At 33.6% G+C, this 20887-nt stretch overlaps 1 protein-coding gene and 1 pseudogene across 5 annotated transcripts in view; one reads left to right on the top strand and one right to left on the bottom strand.

Annotated features, from left to right (window-relative positions):
• IMMP1L (inner mitochondrial membrane peptidase subunit 1) overlaps window positions 1-20887 on the top strand; it is an 83793-nt gene that overhangs the window by 21574 nt on the left and 41332 nt on the right. Inside the window, exon 1 of one of the 5 annotated variants that reach the window (XM_030331872.1) lies at window positions 20303-20351. The exons of the other annotated variants lie outside the window; for them this stretch is intronic. The gene's annotated coding sequence lies outside the window, so the exon portion shown is untranslated. Of the gene's footprint in view, window positions 1-20302; window positions 20352-20887 lie in introns of those variants that run through there. 5 annotated transcript variants of the gene reach the window in all.
• Window positions 901-10583, bottom strand: LOC115526342 (annotated as a pseudogene).

Raw genomic sequence — 20887 nt, 5'->3', positions numbered from 1 at the left:
CAGCTACCATGTTTTCTAGTACACACAGGGAACCATACTTGCCTTACACAGAGTGACATTGGGTTGGACCTCAAGTGTCATGTCTATGTCCTTCCTATCATAAATCCTCACACTGTATGCATACACAGACTCCCAAAATTGGAGCCATATAAAATGTGTGACAGTTAAGAGTGTTTTTCTTCCTACCCATGAGCTAAATAAAATATGATGTTTTTTGGAGTGCAGCCTGTATAAAATTATTACTTGGATGTAATGTATATGTTTTTTAAAGTAAGCATACATTTCATTGAAAAGAAGTAACAAACAACATTGAGCTAAGCAAAGATTTAATAGGATAACTAATGCTCTTTAAGGGGCTGGGACTTTTTTTGTAGCCATTGGGAAAGCCTATGAAATCTATTCTTAATTAAGGTTGTGGATAATTAGGCATAGTAACTTATTTGTTTATTATTAAAATATTGCAATAAAAATTAGAAATGTAGACCAAGAAAATAAAATTGTTAGCAAAAAACGTGAACACTTTTCCTTCTCCATAAGAATATATTATTTCAGAAAATACACCATTTTAAACCTTTTATTATAAAACATACCATCATATAGAAACATAAATGTACAGTAAAAAGAATAAATATAAAGCAGGCAACCATGTAATTGTAGATCATTCCTGGCAGGCCAGAAACTCTTAATGTAATCTTCCTTTTCTTTAGAGGTAACCGATGTCCTGATTTTCATGGTAATTATTTATATATTCTCTCTATAATTTTTGTCATTTCTATCTGTATTTCTCAGCAGTATGTTTACTTTTTGTCTCTTTTTAATCATTATGGAATCACATATTTTTTGTAACCAATTTAATATTTTTATTGGAAATGTTTTTGTTATTTAGGAGGAGAAGGGTATAAAGAATTAGAGATCTCAATGTAAAGTCAAAGAGGACTCGCTCTAGTGTACTGGGGAGCTGAGGGACAGGAGGGGTTCTAAGAAATTTAGATGTAGCAGCAATTAGAGTGGGATCAGGATGCCTGGGGACAGGCTTTGGCCTTTCATGGTAAGTGAGAGGCTGGAAAGATGGCTAGGAAGGGACAGCATTCTTCAGGAAAGGGTATAGGCTAGGGGTGGAAGGTATTAATGCTGATGGGTCCTATCACAATATGGTCAGAGACTTTGAGGGAAAACAGGTGAGTTATCTAGTGTGCACTGTTTGCAGGACCCCAAACCTGATACTGTCACAGTGCACACGTTGTGTTTCTTGGGACAAGTTTAGGAGCAGAAGCTCAGAGCTCCTTCTCAGCAGGGATGGAGGCCACCCTGTTGCTGCTGCTGCCACTGCTTAGCCTCCTCTACTGAATGGTGAATGATGGAGGAAATTCCCAGCAACATGTGGCCCAGGCCTTGTGACAACATGGAGGTCCAACTGAAGGAGCTCCCTGAGTACTTTCTTTGGGCCAAGTCCTTTAGAGTCAGCTCGTGGAGTAGAGCCTGTAGAATGTGGCTTTTATGTCAGGCTGCCAAAGAAGTCCCAAGGGTTTTGCTTGTATACACTGAAAGTGATGAGGGTGATGTCCTTTCTGTGCTTGGGGTTCTTCTGGCCCAGCCCATATGACAGTACCCATTTCTGCTGGGGTCCAGCTTTCCCCAAACTCCAGCACCATCAGGCCTGTGTCTTCTTCCAGCAGCTGGAAGAAGTCCTTGCTCTCCATGGAGGTCCCATCCTCCTCTAGCACCTGTGTTAGCATTCCTGTCAGCTGTAGGGTCTCCATCACCTTGTCTAGCAGTTCTTGGCAGCTGGCACCTTTGATCACAGAGAAAGAAAGGTGGCTGGGGGTAGTGGAGCTGAGATCCGGACCCTATGACCAAACTCAGAGCTCATATTAGATACTTACCTAAGACTGGTGACTATGACTGCCTTCGTGCTTTCCTTCAGGTTGGTGCTTACCTGCTACCATATGATGCTGGAATGGCTGTGGGGTGTTCAGTGGGGTCCCAGGCAGCATGGGATATGGGTGGGTCAGTTGGTAAGCACCATTGTCTGAAATCATATGCATTTTTTTTTCTTTACTTAGCATTACAATTTGGAGATCATCTATATAGTTGCATGTAATATTCATTCCTTTTCATTATTATATATTATTCCTTTGGAATGACTATGACAGGATTCATTCATGCTGTTGTTGGTGGATAATGTTTGGCTGTTATAAATGACATTGCCACGAGCGTTCTTTTACATATATGTTGTTTTTTTATCGGTGTGAAGTGGAAAAGTCATATATTTTCAGGTTAAAGATAATTGATTATATGGCATTTTAAATTAATTTAAATGATTACGTGAGAAATTCTGAGAGTAACACATAATAAACATTGGAAAAGATTCTGAAATGATTATAATTTCTTTTACTCTAGGCCTTAGATGTACAGTAAAGTGGCATATAGTTTGTGATGGTATCAAAATAGTATACATATAGATGTTTAGACATAGTAAAGAAATAGATTTAAGACTTAAGGTAATAGCTCTTTGGTTTACTTTATTAGTGCATTCAGTCTGTTAACTGTCGTGTCATATTGTGTATAACTTCTTCACTTTACTGAAGAAGAAACTAAGGAAGGCTAGAGAGATTGAGTCACATGGACAAGGTCATGTAGCAAGTTGGAGCTAGAAACCAGATCAACCTGTCTACTTGGCAGTCACAACTTAAAACAAACTAAAAAGTGAAATCAGGATATCTTCTTGAGTGTGTACAGCCATTTAAATGGAAAATTTGCCTGACTAGCTTTCAGAAATCATCAGATGTTCTTTTGACTATTCACCAAGAATTGGCTTAGCCTAGAGAGTTCCATGTTTGAAGCCCCCAAAATGTTACCACACTTTATCATAGATCATTTTCTAAAAGACAGCTATAGTATATCCTAATTTTGAGAATTTTATTTTGAGCAATCCCTCATTCCTTAGGCTATTATTAACAAGTAGTACATTTCTCATCTGTTTGTTTTGTAGATAAATGAATCTTATCCTTTTATGTGCCAAAACTTTTTTTGTATGAACATTTTTATATAATGTTTCTAAAATTTAAAGTTTACCCATCTGTTTTCTTAAACAGTACAAATGGAGTATAATTTAAGGGTTTGTTTGTTTGTTTGTTTGTTTGTTTTTATGGCTCAGAATTGTCATTGTAAACATCAGTCACTTCACAGAATTTATGTGATTTCCCTAGAGACTTTTGCTGCATAGGACTGTTTTCCTAAATTGTCCTAGACTGATAGGCTTTTATGTCCCATGTGCTACTTGTGATGTGTGATGTTTTGTTTTACCTTTGTTAGGTAATTCTTGTTTCTTGGCTTTCTGTTCATTATATTGACTCTAATGTTAAAATCAACATTGTTTGGGTAAGAGCTTAAGTATGGTTCTGCCATCTACTGACTAAGGGCACAGAAGGTGTGGCAGCTTTTTAAAATTTATTTTGGGTTCATCAACTAGATTCGCCACTTTGTTTCGGAGTTCTGAGATAACCTGATGGCTGATTTCTGAACAATTGAAATGCAACATAGATTACAAATACCGGTGCGTCCTTATTTGGGGGATTAAAATTATCGTGTACACATTTTCTTATAAAACAGTAATATTGAAACAATTTGCTTAAGGACTCCTTCAAATGGGAAGTCCAATGGGCCTAAGTGGGCATTTTCTAATTATAAAATATTTGATAGGATGGACATTGAAATAAAAACAGTGTATTAGTTGACACTGCCATTTGAAAATGGCAGTCATAAAAATTAAACCACCTTTGAAATTATAGCTTTTTAAAGGACAATATAGAAGTCACATGGATTTGGTTTCATGAAAACTTAAATGCCTCAGGAAAACATTCATTTCAAAGTGAAATGCATTTGACTGCTTACCCAATTATAAACCACTAAATATTAATTTAAAAAAAAAAACTGGAATGGGAGAGTATATTTGTTTTTAGATGACAGGAGATAATTGGGAAGAAAGATAGATAGTTTCTATCCCAGTACATTAGGCATCAATATGATGATTTCTTATGTCAGTGAGTTGTTTTGTTTTTTTTTTTTTAATTTGAAAATTCCTTTGTTTTAATTTATGTGAACGGATTTTAATTCTGCATTAGGGGTAAAACAAACAAAGAGCTTTCTGTAGTTTTTTGCAATTAGAACATCGTTGGCAATTGCCTTATGAACAAATTATCTTAGAGGCCAAACGAGAGGATTAGGTTTTCCTAGGATACATCTGAGATGCATCTGTGGTGGAAGTGCAAAATGACACAACCCTCGTAGAAGACAAATTGGCAATTTCTAGGAAAAGACCAATGCATTTAAACTTCTCTGTATACTAGTTCCAGAAATTTATTACAGATGTACTTGTGTACTCATGTAATACTATATGTACAGGAGTTTTCACTGTAGCATTTTTGCGGTAGCAAAAGATTGGAAACACCCCTACTGTCTATCAGTAGGGTACTGGTTAATGTGAACTGTGGCATATCTATACAATGTAAAACTCTACAGCCGTGAAAAAAAAGAAAGGATATTTTCTATATGCAGATTTATGTTTTAAAAGAGCAAAGTTCAAACAGTGTATGGTAAATTACTTTTTGCATAAAGGGGGAAGGAAATAAAAATACATATTCCTATTTGCTTATATTTGTAAAAAGAAAATCTGGGAGGTTATGCAAAATCTAAATCCTATGTGTGGATGGGTGAGGAAAATGGAGTAGATGGAACTTCAACTGTGTATCGTCTAGATTGTTCTTAATATTTAAATAATGTGTTACTCATTAAAAATAGTTTTGTTTCATTTGTAAATCATATAAGTGGGAAAGAAAGGGGTAAGTCTGCTACATTTACCACAGAAATTAGCTAATTTTACTCCTTTATCTCCAGATCCTGGTAAGCACTGAATAAGTATTTGTTACACAAATGAAAATTGAACTCTGTAATCTTTAGATGGTCTCTTTTAGCTTATTTCTTACTTATTTACTTATGAATTTATTCTTTTAGCTTATATCTTAAAGTATCTTTTTAATATGAGAAAAACAGTAATGTAATCATGTGTTGATTCCAGTATAGAAATAAAGGAAAATATTTAAGTGGGAGGTAATGAGATACATTGTTTAGTTTATTATCGTATTATCAGGAAGTTTTACTTGTATGATAGTGATATTAAGGAATTAATTATATTTTCTTTTAACTTCATTGAGAAGTAAAATAGTTCTCTATTAAATTAGGTAATAAGCTTTCATAATTAGCAAATAAAAGTTTATGAAATTTGAAGGCAAACGGGGAGATGGCAAACATATTTGTTAAGCTGCCTTATCTTCTGTCTTACTTTATTTTCTAACATATGGGCAAATGTTCCTTCCTGAGATTATTTTAGGTCTATTATATAGCAGCAGCAGCAATTCCTGACAGAAAGACCAGATACCTCTGAGTCTGGTATTAGAGTTTGGGGATGGGGGAGGAGAATAGGGTTGAGTGGCTTTTGCTCTTCTGTTTCAAAGAATCCAGGAATTTGTTTCGGCTGTTGAGTTGAAAATTTGAGTATTCAAATAAGTAGTATAAGAATGCTTAGTTTTCACTTTTAGATTTTATATATGTCACCTGTTTCTAAATTTCTTATGACAAGGATTTTGACTGCCTTTGTATACTATTTTTGTGTAAAACTGCCTTTTTAAAGAAAATTATATATACAGAGAAGTGCACATATTAAAAGTAGATGGCTCAATGAATTTTTCAGAAGCCAAATACACCCATGTAACCAGCACCCAGATAAAGAAAAGAAACATTATGTATGTATTTTATACATACAATTACACAGTATAATTTTTTTGTGTCTAGTTTCCTTTGCTCAACATTATGTCTTGCTATTCATCTACATTGCATGAAGTTGTGGTTGGTTCATTTTCATAGCTCCATTCCATTATATGACTATATCACAATATTTTTAATCCATTCTGTTAATGGACATTTGGGTGGTTTTCCATATAATGCTATTATAAACATTCTAATACATATTTCTTGATTAATATATTTGCATATTTCTTTTGAGGATGTCTATCAGTAGAGTACTGATTAAATGAACTGTGGCATATCTATACAATGAAATACTCTACAGCTATAAAAAAAGAAATGATGTTCTCTGTGTTATATTTGAAAACTATTTTTAGAAGCTTCTTTTTTTTTTTTTTTTTTTTTTTTTTTTAAATTTTTTTTTTTCAACGTTTATTTATTTTTGGGACAGAGAGAGACAGAGCATGAACGGGGAAGGGGCAGAGAGAGAGGGAGACACAGAATCGGAAGCAGGCTCCAGGCTCTGAGCCATCAGCCCAGAGCCTGATGCGGGGCTCGAACTCACGGACCGTGAGATCGTGACCTGGCTGAAGTCGGACGCTTAACCGACTGCGCCACCCAGGCGCCCCTAGAAGCTTCTTTTTAATTATTTTTATTTTAAGTAGGATTTTTTGTGAGCATCCATTTGTGCCCAAGTTATGAATATTCTTAAGGCCTTCTGTGATACTTTTTATTATTCAGAAATATTTTAGATACATGTTCTGATTATGTGCCATTAGTATATTGCAGAAAAGTGTTTTATATGTTTTAGTTTGTATCTTAATAATGTATATCATAAACTTCATGATTATTGTATTATTTAATTTTGCATTTATATTTCATAATGAGAGTAATTACCTATTTAAAAATGCATTTTGTCTCTGATCACAGTGCTGAGATTAAAGAAAGGCAGTTGTACTGGACTCTTCACTAAGTACTTAGATATTTTTCACTTGTCATTACATTTTTTAGTTTAAAGCACCAAATTAAATATTATTTTATCCTGGCTTTTATTTTAATTCATGCATTTAAAAACTGAAATTTAGATAAAAGATAGTTTCAAAATAAATTCAGTATATTATTTATGAGTGGAGCAACACATTAGCATTGGGTTCACAATAGATCATATCGCTTTTATTCCATCTTACAAGCTTAGCAGCACAAACAGAATAATCAACATATTATTTGGCTGTCATCTGCTGAACAGAAACCAGAGATCACAAGGAGGTTTTCCCTAGCTGTGGTGATGGCCTTTTTGTTCCAAGCCCCCATCTGGGAGGGCCATGGTGTGTTATCATATGGAACGCGGGGTTTTCTGTAATCTGCTTAGCTGCACTGCAGTTTGAATCTTCATTCCATGTTTGTGTAATTTATAATTTTAATGAGACCATGGCTCTTCTGGGCTTTGAAATATATTAAAAGCTCTTTTGTGCATATGCTTTTGTTCTTGCTTAATAGGCTCAGTGTATTTAAAACTGATGAATTTTTATTCATGAATTTGGATGTCTGGGGATTAACTTAGACTGAATATCATTACACTCATATATTGATGGTTAGAAAGTTTTTTTATTGTTATTATTTTGTTTTTGTGTGTGTCTCTGTGCCTGTGTGTGTCTGTGTGATACTTGTTACCAGAAAAGGAAAGAACTTATATAATTTTGAAAGACTAGGAAAAAGTGACATGGCTGGATCGTAAAGAATTAATTTAGATTTTATCCATGTTATTTATTCATACTCATATTTCATGATTAGTCTTAGTATTTCAGATAAATGTTATAAAGAAATAATTATGAAAAAGCAACTTTTAAATGAGTTAATACTTTATGTACTATTGTTTATATTGGAATAATATTCCAGTGTGTGACAAAGACAGGCTTTGTATTTTAATTGTATGACATCAATTGTCTGGCCATACTAAATCTGCCATTAACTTTCTTGAATTAAATTAGGTATATATTTTATATTTTAACTATTTGTAGTCTTTCTTATTTCTGTAAAACCTTAATTAATGGAGTTTTTAACCTACATTGGTGTATATAATGAAAAGACTAATGGAAAAGCATTATATGCTTTTTATTGCATGCTTCAAATCTCTGTAGTTATTACTTATAATGTATTTTTAAAAATGGAATATAAACAATTGTACAGTCCTTTAGAAGAAAACCATGACCCTTTTTAGATCCAGACATGTTTTTTTGAAGTTGCTATCTATTGGATTCAATTAGGGGTAACATATAGACTTACTAGTCTTTTATGAAGTTGCCCAAGGTATATATTTTTTTTTGTAAAAACCTGTGTTTAATACACTAAAGCATTTTGTAACTATAAAATATCGTTCTTTTTTGGTACATGGTGGACAGCAGTCTCGTTGGTCCCTTCTTCTCCCCCACTACCCTTAACCTAGAAACGTGAAATAGAGGCAGAAATGACAGCATTTTGTTCTTTTCTAAGCTAATCTATCAGATTTGACACTGAAATGTTTGTTCTTCTAGAATAACTCTCTGCTTTAGTATTTATTAGTTGTGCAATTTCATTTAGTTTAGGAATTTACTGTTAAAAATGTATGATCTAAAGCAGTGCTGTCCAGTACAAATATAGTGCAAGTCACTTAAGTATTTTATTTAATCCATTATATCCAAAATACTATTTTCAATAATATGAATTATTTTATTGTTTTTTTGTACTATGTCTTCAAAGTCCAAGTGTGTATTTTATACTCACAATACATCACAATTTGGACTAGTCACATTTCAAGTTCTCAGTAGCCATATATAGCTAATGACTACCTTATTGAACAGTGTAGCTCTAAAGTTCTACAGAAATGTGTATTTTTTGCATTCCTCATTAATTTTCTAGCTATATCCTATTCAAGACGACCAAAGAATGTTCATGGACTATCTAAATGAAATTACATACGGTTTTTTTTATAGCTCTACCACTGATACAATTGGTATATATCTGCCTGATTAATACACAAAATCATAATTATGTTAACCTGATTCCTGTCTACTTAACAGATATTGTATAGATATGCTTAAATATATTGTGATAATAAGGAAATAAGGGCTAATGTAATGGATGTAGTATGTTCCTCAGCAATTGTGGGCAAATCAAACTTGTCAGACGTGTTTTAAGTATACCAAGGAGCTTAGTTTTATAAGAATCTCATGGCAAATCTTAATATTTTTTTTTTTTTAAGTAGAGAACTCCTCTTCACATTCTTAGAATTTTTCTGCATAGTTATTTGTGGGAACGTATATGTCTCTTTTCACATAAGTTTGCTTAGAGCTCATACTGCTTTAAACTTGGTAGAAAAAAAAACAAAGTTCTCTAGGATTCTATACATTTTAAATGCTCTGTATATATTCAAATAGGAGAGGGAACGTCTTTAAGTACTTTAGAAGCACATAGTTAAGAACTATAAAACATTGAATGATGATTTGAATTGATTCAAATATTTTAAAGTGTAAAATGATCAAGGTGATGTGTATAAAATACTGTCACTACACGTACTTTATAAAAAGTAGAGACTTTTTGTGTAACTGGTTCTTGCTCAAGTATGGTTTTGAGAGAAAATCTCAGAAGGAGATCTCTCTGAACTTTCACGTTTGAAAATTTTAACACTTTAAAATTTTTAGGGAAATGAGCTAATTTTTATGTAATCTAACTTTTATGTAGATATTACCTGATGCCTGTTGTATCCTTTTACTCACTTAAATTTTTATTGACTTCTCTGTGACTTCTGCATTTAAAGTGTTGACACAAAATGTTAAACTATTCTTTAAACAATACCTCTAGTTTCTTGGAGATGATAAATCCATCCATTGATTTCCTAATTTTATTATGTACACAGTCAATTGTAATCCAAGATTACAGCAAACAAGATGTTAATTTCGAGCCATAATCTATGTACATTTCAATTACAGAGCATGATTGTTATAGAAGCACAGAATAAAAAGGAATAACATTTGTGCTATCCTCACAGGAGCTGTCAATAAAAGATGTAATAGGGGATTTAGGAATCTGGAAATGGCCAACTAATTTATGTGAATCTATTTTATTTCAGCTAGAAAGACCAAGCTCTTTTTCGTCTGCACTGCATATTGCAGAGCACAGGCTGTCTATAGAAAACCAGGCGGCTGCATATGGATAGTCCCTTGATATCATTCACTTGCTGTGTAATCTTATTATGCAAAGTTCTAATCTTCACCTAGAATGAATGCCTCTGGGTCAGAATATAGTCATATCAGGGTTTTTGAGGTCATGTTTTGTGATCCTTAGCTTATTCTTCTAAGTAGAGCTGGGATTTAAAGGGTATTCCCCAGACGCTAGCAGAGATAGACAGCAGAACCTGCTGCCTTTTTGGAAGACAAGACCAACATGAGGTCCCTGGTAGGATTAAACTTGATTTGTAGCTGTAGGATTTTTTAACAGATGTATTATTGGACAGGGAATAGGGGGCCACCAGCACAGCAAAATTGAATCACGACTGGCATTCTCAGGGAGTTTGCTGCCTGCTAAAACAGCAGCTGCATGTGGATTTGACTTCTTTCAGGTGAAGCGACTTCCAGTCATTTGGAAAGGATGGGATGAAAAGGAACCTTGGTGATAATTTTGATGTCTGCAAGATTTAGTACCAGTGTAATGGGATTATCGGTAACACCTTCACTGCAGAAAAAGCCACCTGGCGCTATAACTGGCAGCAACTGAGAACTAATCCTTTCCCATCTCTTGGATGTCATTCACGAAGCTCAAAGCGATTTCTACCCTGCTAACTGTGATTAATTTTATAAACAACAACAACAAAAAAATCAGGTGATCAAGGCAATGAATGTGCTTTTTATTAATTATTTTTAATGTTTAGCCTTATTATAAGCTATATGACTTATAAATTATATAAGGCGTGCATAAACTATATGTATGACTTAAAAATGTATTAAAATGTTCAAATAAAGAAGTTGATTAATAATATCTTTTATACTTTTTCCAGTTGATTGACAGTGTATTTGCTATTGGTAAAGATTTATATTTGAGATTAAATATTAACTTAAATACTTTAGTGTTCTTTTGGATATAAGGTCATTATCACTAAATTAATCAAAATATCTATAGGTGTAAGGAATTCATCATACATTTTACCTGTTTATTAAAGACTGCTTTGATTCCTGCTGATTAAATGTTTTTAGTGAGGTAAACCATTTTTAATGATATAAAAATATTTATATTTTTGATGATTAAGGTAATGCTATCTCAAACCAATGAAAAGAGCTTTCTGTGAAAATATATGATTTTAATATATAAAAATCCTAAAATAGCTAATATTAATACTGAGTGACATTTTTTAAAATCAGAAATTCTTAGTGAAAGTTTTCCTTTAGCAGGTAGAGGTTTAGTTATTTGCTCTAGAATCATGTATTAGTTAATTGAGGTTTTTGTTTTTTAAGCATTTTATGTCAACTAAAAACTTTATCAAGTACTTTGTTTAGAGGTGTTAATTATTTTAATATTCTTCTTCTACATGGTCCAGAATAAACTGAAAGAAAATGAAGTGAAATTATCCCATCAGTCACCCAAACAGTATGCAACATAACTGCCAAGACTAGAAAAGATAATTAGTGTTGTCAGTGTTATGATCCTAGAGTACTTACTTTTAAAATATTTATTCATAGAACTTGATTTTTATCTTATTGTTTTTGATTTAGTAGCTTTTTATTAAAAAATTATAAAATCTTAATATAAAAATTTAACTATGTATAGGTGAATAATTTTTACAACTATAAGAATTATTAAAATCTAATCATTATGCACAATGCATTGATTTGCTTGTAGCCTCTATTTACATATAGTATGTTTTATTCTTCATAGGAGATCTTTATTAGAAAAATCAATAGGTAATAAATTTATGTAGAAATCTTTGATTAAACCTACCTAGCAAACTTGTCATTATTAATGGATTTTTTAAACTGATTTCAAGCTATTGTATTCCAAAATGTGTTTCTTCATTTGCTGTCACATTTTAAATGAATGAGAAAGCTTAATATTTTTACTGAACTGCATTATGTTAGTTTATAAAGGAAGTTTTTAGCCTTCTATTTGTATTTTTACTATTTGAAAAGGTATTCATTTAAAATTCTATCACAATGGAAAGGTCTATCCATGGAATACGTAGACTAAATTCTTTTTCTTATCCTGATAACATAATCATTTATATTTTAAATACAAAATGTTTGGTTTATGTGTAATTTCAAATTATTTTGCCAGCTAGTGCGTTTTCTCAGGGTAACTTTTTATGGTAGTTAATAATATCTTATAATTATTTTTTAAAATGGCTTTCCTTTCAAAAAATTTGTCTCAAAGCTTTTATTAAACATAGTATTTACTTTTCTGCTTTTTAAATCAGCTATTTACTGAATGGCTCTTGAGAGTATTTTTTCCTTCTCTGCTCATAGGCAGATTAGAGACGGTTATTTCTTTTGGAAAGCCCCAAATAAACTCATCTTAATTAAATTCACTGTAAACATACAAGGTCTTCTCAATGATACACATTCTTTTTAGGTAGATTCATGTGAATTTAATACCTTATTGATAACTTATGAGAAATTTGACTCACCTTTAGAAGCTACAAATAATAGATTTATTGGCACAGGTGACTAATAATATTAGTAGAAGTTAACAGGTGATTTTGGACTTAAGAGAAAGGGATCTAGACTGAGAGAAACGAGAAGAAATTTTTAAAAAGGAGTAAGGTGTAACAAAAGCAGGATGGGAATCATAGGAATTCTTGATTATTTAAGAGATTCTAAACTCTTTTCTTTTTCAACAATTTATGAGACTTGATATCTCTCCAAAGAGCCATACATGAACTGTAGACTGGCACAGTGACAGCTAACCTATGATAATGCTAAATGATAATATTTCATTTGTTTTTTTGTTTTTTTAATTTTTTGTTAACGTTTATTTATTTTTGAGACAGGGAGAGACAGAGCATGAACGGGGGAGGGTCAGAGAGAGAGGGAGACACAGAATCTGAAACAGGCTCCAGGCTTTGAGCTGTCAGCACAGAGCCCGACGTGGGGCTTGAACTCACGGACCGCGAGATCATGACCTGAGCTGAAGTCGGACGCCCAACCGACTGAGCCACCCAGGCACCCCTGTTTTTTTAATTCTTTAAAATGTTTTATTTATTCTTGAGAGAGAGAGAGAGCGAGAGAGAGAGAGAGAGCGAGCATGAGTGGGGGAGGGGCAGAGTGAGAGAGGGACACAGAATTGAAAGCAGGCTCCAGGCTCTAAGCTGTCAGCACAGAGCCCGACGCGGGGCTCAAACTCACAAGCTGCTAGATCATGACCCGAGCTGAAGTCGGATGCTTTACTGACTGAGCCACCCAGGCTCCCCGATATTATTCCATTTGAATGAGTACCCTTCAACTCACATGTACAACTTGTATATTGTTCTGAAATAGATGGATCATATGTAATCATTGGGGGATTATTGGTGGATGAATGGGATGGTTTTGGTATTTTACTGTTTTGGAAGCTGTTATTTGTGTTAAAAGTGTTAACTGCTTATGGTTTATAAATATAAAATGAGTTTTGATTTTGGATATATATAAGAAGTGAACTTCAGAAAGTAACACTGAAGGTTTTAAAATCATTGCAATGTTAGCATGATAAAGTTTGATGATGAAATTTATAGAGTTCTCCCAAAGTTAACATTCAGTTTAAAATTAATGAATGGATAAATTTTGTCAAATTCCTGAAAATACTGAGTTTGTCTTAGTGGTCTCAAATGACAGCATAAAGTCCTTTATAGGGCTTCCTTCCTGGGAGCTTATTAAAACTAGATTCTGCAGCCTTGCTTCCACAGATTTTCATTTATTAACTCTATGATGGGAGCCTGGGAGTTTGTTTGTTTGTTTTTGGAGTTTGGTTTTTGAATTAGGTTCTCAGATAATTTTGATGTTGCAGTCACATGCAAAGCAATATTCACTACTTTAAACCTTAAAGTGAAGGCATTTATTTCCTCTGGAAATGCATTAAAATAAATAGGTTCAAATAAAGTCTTCATAGATTATGGGGATCAGAACTCTTTAGTTTGTAGTTCTAGAAAAATAGCCTCTGCACAGCTCTTACAGTAGGTTTAACATTATGGATTTGAACAATTCTTGAGCAGCCCTGAAGGTGATTTTGAAATGGCAGGAATTTGAATTACTTTGATGGCAGAGGCTGCTGTGTAAGAGTGAATTATTTAGCTCTTGAGCAGAGTACACCATTCAGCATCCATGTCTTAGCAAGTCTGTTGTTCTCTTTTTGTCACAATAACTTCCATTCAGGGTCTGAAACGGACATATATCTTTCAGTTATTTTAGGTATAATCATTATATGGGAAAATGTATTTTGTGTAGATATTTTTAAATTTGAGAAATCACAGAAGTCTCAGGAATGTCATTCTTGTCCAAATTAAGGTAAATGTAAAACTATGATGGCTGGGAGTTTTCTTCTTCATCTGTCCTCACCTTTCGTTAATGTGAACACTTCTTTAAATGCTAATATATTCATTAACTGTTCTTCTCGAAACAAAAAAAAAAGTTATCATTTTAATCACTTCTTTGGCTGCTTATACTTTAAAATGAATGAATTTTTGTAATTTGGTAGTCTCAATTAACATTCTTTACTTTTTCCCCCTCATATTTCTGAAACAAAATGTTTTCTTTTCTTTTCAAAGGAATTCTAGACCTAAACCATCAGTTGGATGTTTTTGTTTTTTTGTTTTTGTTTTTGTTTTTGTTTTTGTTTTGGTAGCTTTGGGTATTCTGAAATCCTTCTAAGGCTACTTTTATGGTTAGATCTAAATCGAGATCTTAGATTGTACCCCTATCTAGAGTTCACTGCTTCACCTTTATAGTTGGCTTAACATCAGTCTGGCTTCTCTCTTTCCCATATGCCTGTTTATTATAGTTTCCAAAAAATTTATTTTAATTGAAAGGCAGTATAGCATAATGGTTGACTTGGCAGCCCACCTGCTTCATTTTGAGTTCTGGTTCTGCTGCCTATGAGCTGTGTTATTTTGAATGGTTCCTTAACCTCTCTGTCCCCCAGTTATTATTATTATTTTTAATCTGTAAAATGAGGTACTTAAGTTCTCACAGAGTTATTGTAAGAACTAAATGAGTTAATATATGTAATTTAGAGCCTGGCGCACAGCAATAAGTACTATTTACGTAGTTGTTGTTGTTGTTATTTTGGTTGGTATTGGAGGTTTACTTATGTGTAGTGAAAGAAGCCCTTATTACCTGTATCCCACTTAGTGTTTTCTAACTTTGTGTTATAGGAAGAAATTTTTTTTTAAATTTTTTAATTACTCACACGCACACATGATTTGGGGAAGGGGCAGAGAGGGAGGGAGACATAGAATCCGAAGCAGACTCCAGGCTCTGAACTGTCAGCACAGAGCCCTACGTGGGGCTCAGACTCACAAACCATGAGATCATGACCGGAGCTGAAGTGGAACACTTAACTAACTGAGCCACCCAGGTGCCCCAGGAAGAAATCTTTTTATCTATAATGTAGATAACTGTTGAAAGGAGATATCAACTTTGTACCTTTATGCCAGTATTATATGGAGCTTTAATATACATACTGTATACTTTATTTACAGTATTTATTGTATATTTCTTTTCCTATATGTGACAGTCACAATTTTTAATTTTTCATTTCTTTTTTCCTCACATTTCTATTTCTGTTAATTGATAGAGTACATAAGCTCTCCTTTAAAGGAATTTAGTCTCTACATTGGTGAATCAATTTCTGAAAAAAGTAAATGTGATAGAGAATAAAAACCAACAAATTCCATCTCTGATATAGAGTAAGAATTCTTTATGCTAAAGTTTCCCATCTTTTTTCCACAGCACACATGGAATATGATAAATTAAATGACACAGCAGTAAATGACTAGATGAGCAAAGCTGCACAAGGGTAGTTATGGCCATCGGTCACCCTAACAGCTTAGAGCAGTGATTCTTATATGTTACTGTGCTTCAGAATCACCTAGACGACTTGCTAAAACAGATTCCTGAGTGACACTCCCCACTTTTCTGATTACATAAATCTTGAGTTTGGCCCAAGAATTTGCATTTCAGACAAGTTGCCAGATGATGCCCATTCTCCTGGTCTGGGGACCACACTATGATAAATACTAGTTTAGTGTGTTGGTATCCTGGTGTGGTAGATGGTAGGTCTCAACCAAGCTGTCTAGTGTCCTAGTTCCCCGAACCTGTGACTGTATTTCCTTACATAGCAAAAGGTACTTTGCAAATGTAATTAAGGACCCCGAATGGATATTCTGGGTGGGTTCAGTGTAATCACAAGAGCCCTTAAAAGTGGAAGAAGGCAGAAGAAATAGTCTGAAGGAGATGTGACTATGGAAGAATGGTCAGAGGGATGCAGTGCTGCTGGCTTTGAAGTTGGAGGAAGGAGCCACAAAGCAAGGAATGTTTGCAGCATCTAGAAGCTCGAAAAAAACATAGAAAGGATTCTCTCCTAGGGCCTCCAGAAAGGAATGCAGCCCTACCAACACCTTGATTTTTAGCACAGTGAGAGTTATATTGGATTTCTGACCTTAAAACTGTTAAGATAATAAATTTTTAAAAATGTTTATTGAGGTATAGTTGCCATACAATATTATATTGGTTTCAGGTGTACAACATAGTGATTCAACAGTTTATACATTACAAAATTTTCAGCATGAGAATTATAGTTAGTTGCTCTCTGTCACCAAAGTTACTACAGTATCATTAATTATATTTTCTATGCTTTACTTCTCATCTCCCTGACTTACTTACTTTATAACTGAAAGGTTGTACCTCTTAGTCCCTTTCATCTATTTCATCCATCACCCCTCCCACAACCCCAATCCGCTCTGGCAACCACCAGATTATTTCCTGTATTTATGAATCGATTTCTCCTTTGTTTTGTTTTTTAGCTTCCACATATAGGTGAAATCATATGGTATTTGTCTTTGTAACTTATTGCACTTAACATAACATCCTCTAGGTCTATCCATGTTGTCACTAATGGCATGATTGCACTTTTTTTTTTTATGGCTGAGTAATAAATATTTCATTGTGTGTGTGTATATATATATATGCCATATTTTCTTTATCCATTTGTCTATCAATGGACACTTAGATTGCTTTCGTATTTTGGCTGTTGTAAATAATGCTACAGTAAACAAGGGTGTATATATCTTTTCAAATTAGTGTTCTTGTGTTCTTCAGGTAAATATCCAGAAGTGGTTATTTACTGGTTTGTATGGTATTTCTGTTTTTAGTTTTTTGAGGAACCTCCATACTCTTTTCCATAGTTGCTGCACCCGTTCACATTTCCACCAATGGTGCATGAGGTCTTCCTTTTCTCCACATCCTGGCCAACATTTATTCTTTTTTATCTTTTTGATATAGCCATTCTGACTGGTATCAGGTGATATCTCATGGGTTTGATTTACATTTCCCTAATGATTAGTAATGTTGAGCATCTTGTCTTGAATCTCTTAGCCACCTGTGTGTCTTCTTTGGAAAAATGTCTACTCAAGTACTCTGCCTATTTATTAATTGGATTATTTGTGGGACTTTTTTTTTTTTTTTTTGGTGTTGCGTTGTAGGAGTTCTTTATATATTTTGGATATTAATCCTTTTTCAGATATATCATTTGTAAATTGTCTTCTCCCATTTAGCACATTGCCTTTTAATTTTGTTGATGGTTTTCCTTAACTGTTTAAAAGCTTTTTAGTTTATGTAGTCCTATTTTTTTTTTCTTTTCTTTTGTTTCTCTTGCCTGAGGAGACAGATCTAGAAAAATATTGTTAAGGCTGTTTGCTTGCACGTAGCTGTCCAGTTTTCCCAACACCATCTATTGAAGAGACTGTCTTTCCTCCATTGTATATTCTTGCCTCCTTTGTCATAGATTGACCATATAAGTGTGGATTCATTTCTGGGCTCTCTATTCTGTTCCATTCATCTGTGTGCTTCTTTTTATGCCAGTACTGTATTGTTTTGATTACCATGGCTTTGTAGTATAGTTCGAAATGTAAGATAATAAATTTGTGTTGTTCTAAGCCCTAACTTTATAGTAGTTTTTTACAGCAGCAGTAGGATACTAAGACATCTGTAACCAATTCTCCGTTTACCAGCTGGCTCCATGCTGAGAGTTCCCAGTCTCTGTTCATGTCCTCAATGCCTGAGACTGAGAAAATAGCCTGGAGCATTGGCTCCCTGGTTTTCCCACCATCAAACTGACAAAACTACCAGTATCTGAACCCAGCTTGTTTTCCTTCTTATTATGTTGGAGAAAGTACCCCAACTTCTGTAAAAAGCCAATCTACTTTTGTTTGTTCCCATCCTCTCTGGCCTTGATTGATTGATTGATATACACACTTGCATGTGAGTGCATGTGTGCCTACCATGTGATGTATTTCTACGTATGTATATACCTGTGCAACCACTACTTGGGCTTAAATATGTGCCCTACAGATTTAATTATTTTTCTTACCTCTGTCATCACCACTTAGTTTTGTTTGTATTTGGCCTTCATAAAATAGAATAATATAAATTGAATCATATAACATGTATGGAATCATACATCTTTTGTGTCTGTCTTTTTCACTAATATTATGTGAGATTTATTTATGTTGTTGCATGTATCAGTATTTTATTCCTTTTCATTGCTGTGTGGTGTCCCATTGTATGAATATACCACAATTTATTCATTCTCTTAATGGTTGGTATTTAGGTAGTTTCTAGTTTGGGGATATTATGAATAAAGCTGCTATGAATATCTTTGTATGTATCATTTAATGAACATAAGCAGCTCTTTCTGTGGCATATATATCTAGGTTAACATTGCTGAATCTTAGGGGTAGGTACTGCCAAACACTTTTCTGAAGTAGTTGTGTAAATTTATTGTTTCCCCAGCAGTGATTGACAGTTTTACTTGCTCCACATCTTTTTTAGCTTTTTGTATTGTCTTTGTAATTTTAGCCACTGTGGTGATTTTATGGTAATATCTTTTATAATTGGCAATTCCCTGATAACAAATGATGATGAACTTTTCATATCAGCTAATTGGATATCCTCTTTTGTGAAATCTCCATGTTTTTTGCCTAATTTTTGTTGTTTGTCTTTTTTTAAATGATTTGTTGGAATTCTCTGTATATTCTGGATGTGCCTTTTCCAGACACATATGTAGATATTAGTATCTAGATATGATATTTGCTCCCTGTCTGGGTTTTTTGCCTTTTTAAAAATGGTGTTTTTGATATACAAAAGTTTTTAATTTCAGTAAAATCAAATTGAGCAGTCTTTTAGGGTTAATATTTTAGCCTTACCCAAAGGTGATGAAGATAGTCTCCATTTTCTTCTAAAAGTTTTATTACTTTACCATTCATATGTTTGTCTGTAATCTATCTCAAATTAATTTTTATATTTGATGATGTTATGGGTCAAGGTTTTTTTTTTTCCCAGTATGCATATCTCATTGACTTAGCACCAATTAGTAAAAAGACTAGCCTTTTCCTACTGAACTGTATTAAAACCTTTGTTATAAATCAGATAATCATATAAGTGTAGCTCTTTTATTTGGTTCTGTTCCTTTGATCTGTTTGTCTAGATTCGCCACATATAATACTCTTCTGTAAACTAACCATAAATTATGATACTTGAAGTAAGCTTCTCCGGTTTTGTTCTATTTAATGTTTGCCTTGGCTATTCCAGGTTTTTTGCATTTCTATATACACCTTACAATGAGTGTGCCATTTTGTACTGGAAAAAAATTCTCCACTGGAATTATATTGAATCTGTAGACCAATTTGAGGGGAATTGATAACCCTGCAAATTCTTTGAATCCATGAACATAGGTGTATCTTTCTATTTGTTTAGGTTGTCTTCATTTTCTCTCAGCAATGTAATGGTCTTATACATGTTTCCTTTGACTTTGTTTCAACTATTTGATGCTTTTTTTGGAGTTGTCATATATGTTATTTTAAAATTTTGTTTTCTAGTTGGCTTTTGCTAGTATGCAGAAATTCAGTTATTTCAGTGAATGAATGAATGAATGAATGAATAAATTCAGTTTCAGTGATTTTTTGCACACTGATCTTCTGTCAAGAGACTCTGCAAATTCACATGTTTATTCTTTTACTGTGTAGAGAAATCCCATTTGTTAATGATGACCTTTTAACTTCTTCCTTTCCAGTTTCTCTCTCTCTTTTTTTTTTTAACTTTATTTATTTTGAGAGAGAGACACAGGAGGGGCAGAGAGAGAGGGAGACAGAATCCCAAGCTGGCTCCACGCCATCAGCATAGAGCCTGATGTAGGGCTCGAAACCAGGAACCATGAAGTCATGACCTGAGCTGAAACCAAGAGTCTGACGCTCAACCAACTGAGTTGCCCAGGAGCACCTCCAGTTTTTATTTCTATTTTAGTGAATTGTCATGTCATTGGTTTACCATTAATATGATGTAAGTCCTAAGATTTTGTTATTGTTGTTTGTTTGTTTTTGTAGATAATTCTTGTAGGTTAAAAGAAGTTCCTTTTTACTCCTAGTTTATCAAAAGAAGTGTTGAATGTTATCAGATGCTTTTACTGCAGCAGTGTGGGTGGTCATGTGATTTTTTAAAAATCCTATTAATATGCACAGTTAATTTTAAAATATTTTGCCAACTTTCTATTCTTGTAATATACTCCATTTGCTCATGCTCTTTTTTATATACCATTGTATTCAATTTGGTAAGTTTTGTTTAGAATTTTTTGTTATCTATGTCGATGAGACAATTGTTTTGTAATTTTCCTTTCCTGTTATGCTCTTGTCAAGTTTTGGTATCCAGGTTATACTGACTGCATAAAACCAGATGGGAAGTATTCCTTCATTTTCTATTTACTGACAGAGTTTATGGTTGATGTTATTTCTTAAATGCTTGGAAGAATATTCACTGATAACAGTGAAACCATCTGGGCCTGGATTTTTCTTTGTGGCAGTATTTTTATTTTTATTTTT

The sequence above is a fragment of the Lynx canadensis genome, chromosome D1, assembly GCF_007474595.2.
Source record: "Lynx canadensis isolate LIC74 chromosome D1, mLynCan4.pri.v2, whole genome shotgun sequence".
NCBI classification, from domain to species: domain Eukaryota; kingdom Metazoa; phylum Chordata; class Mammalia; order Carnivora; family Felidae; genus Lynx; species Lynx canadensis.
The sequence above is the reverse complement of the archived record's forward strand: the minus strand, read 5'-3'. Positions and strand labels throughout refer to the sequence as shown.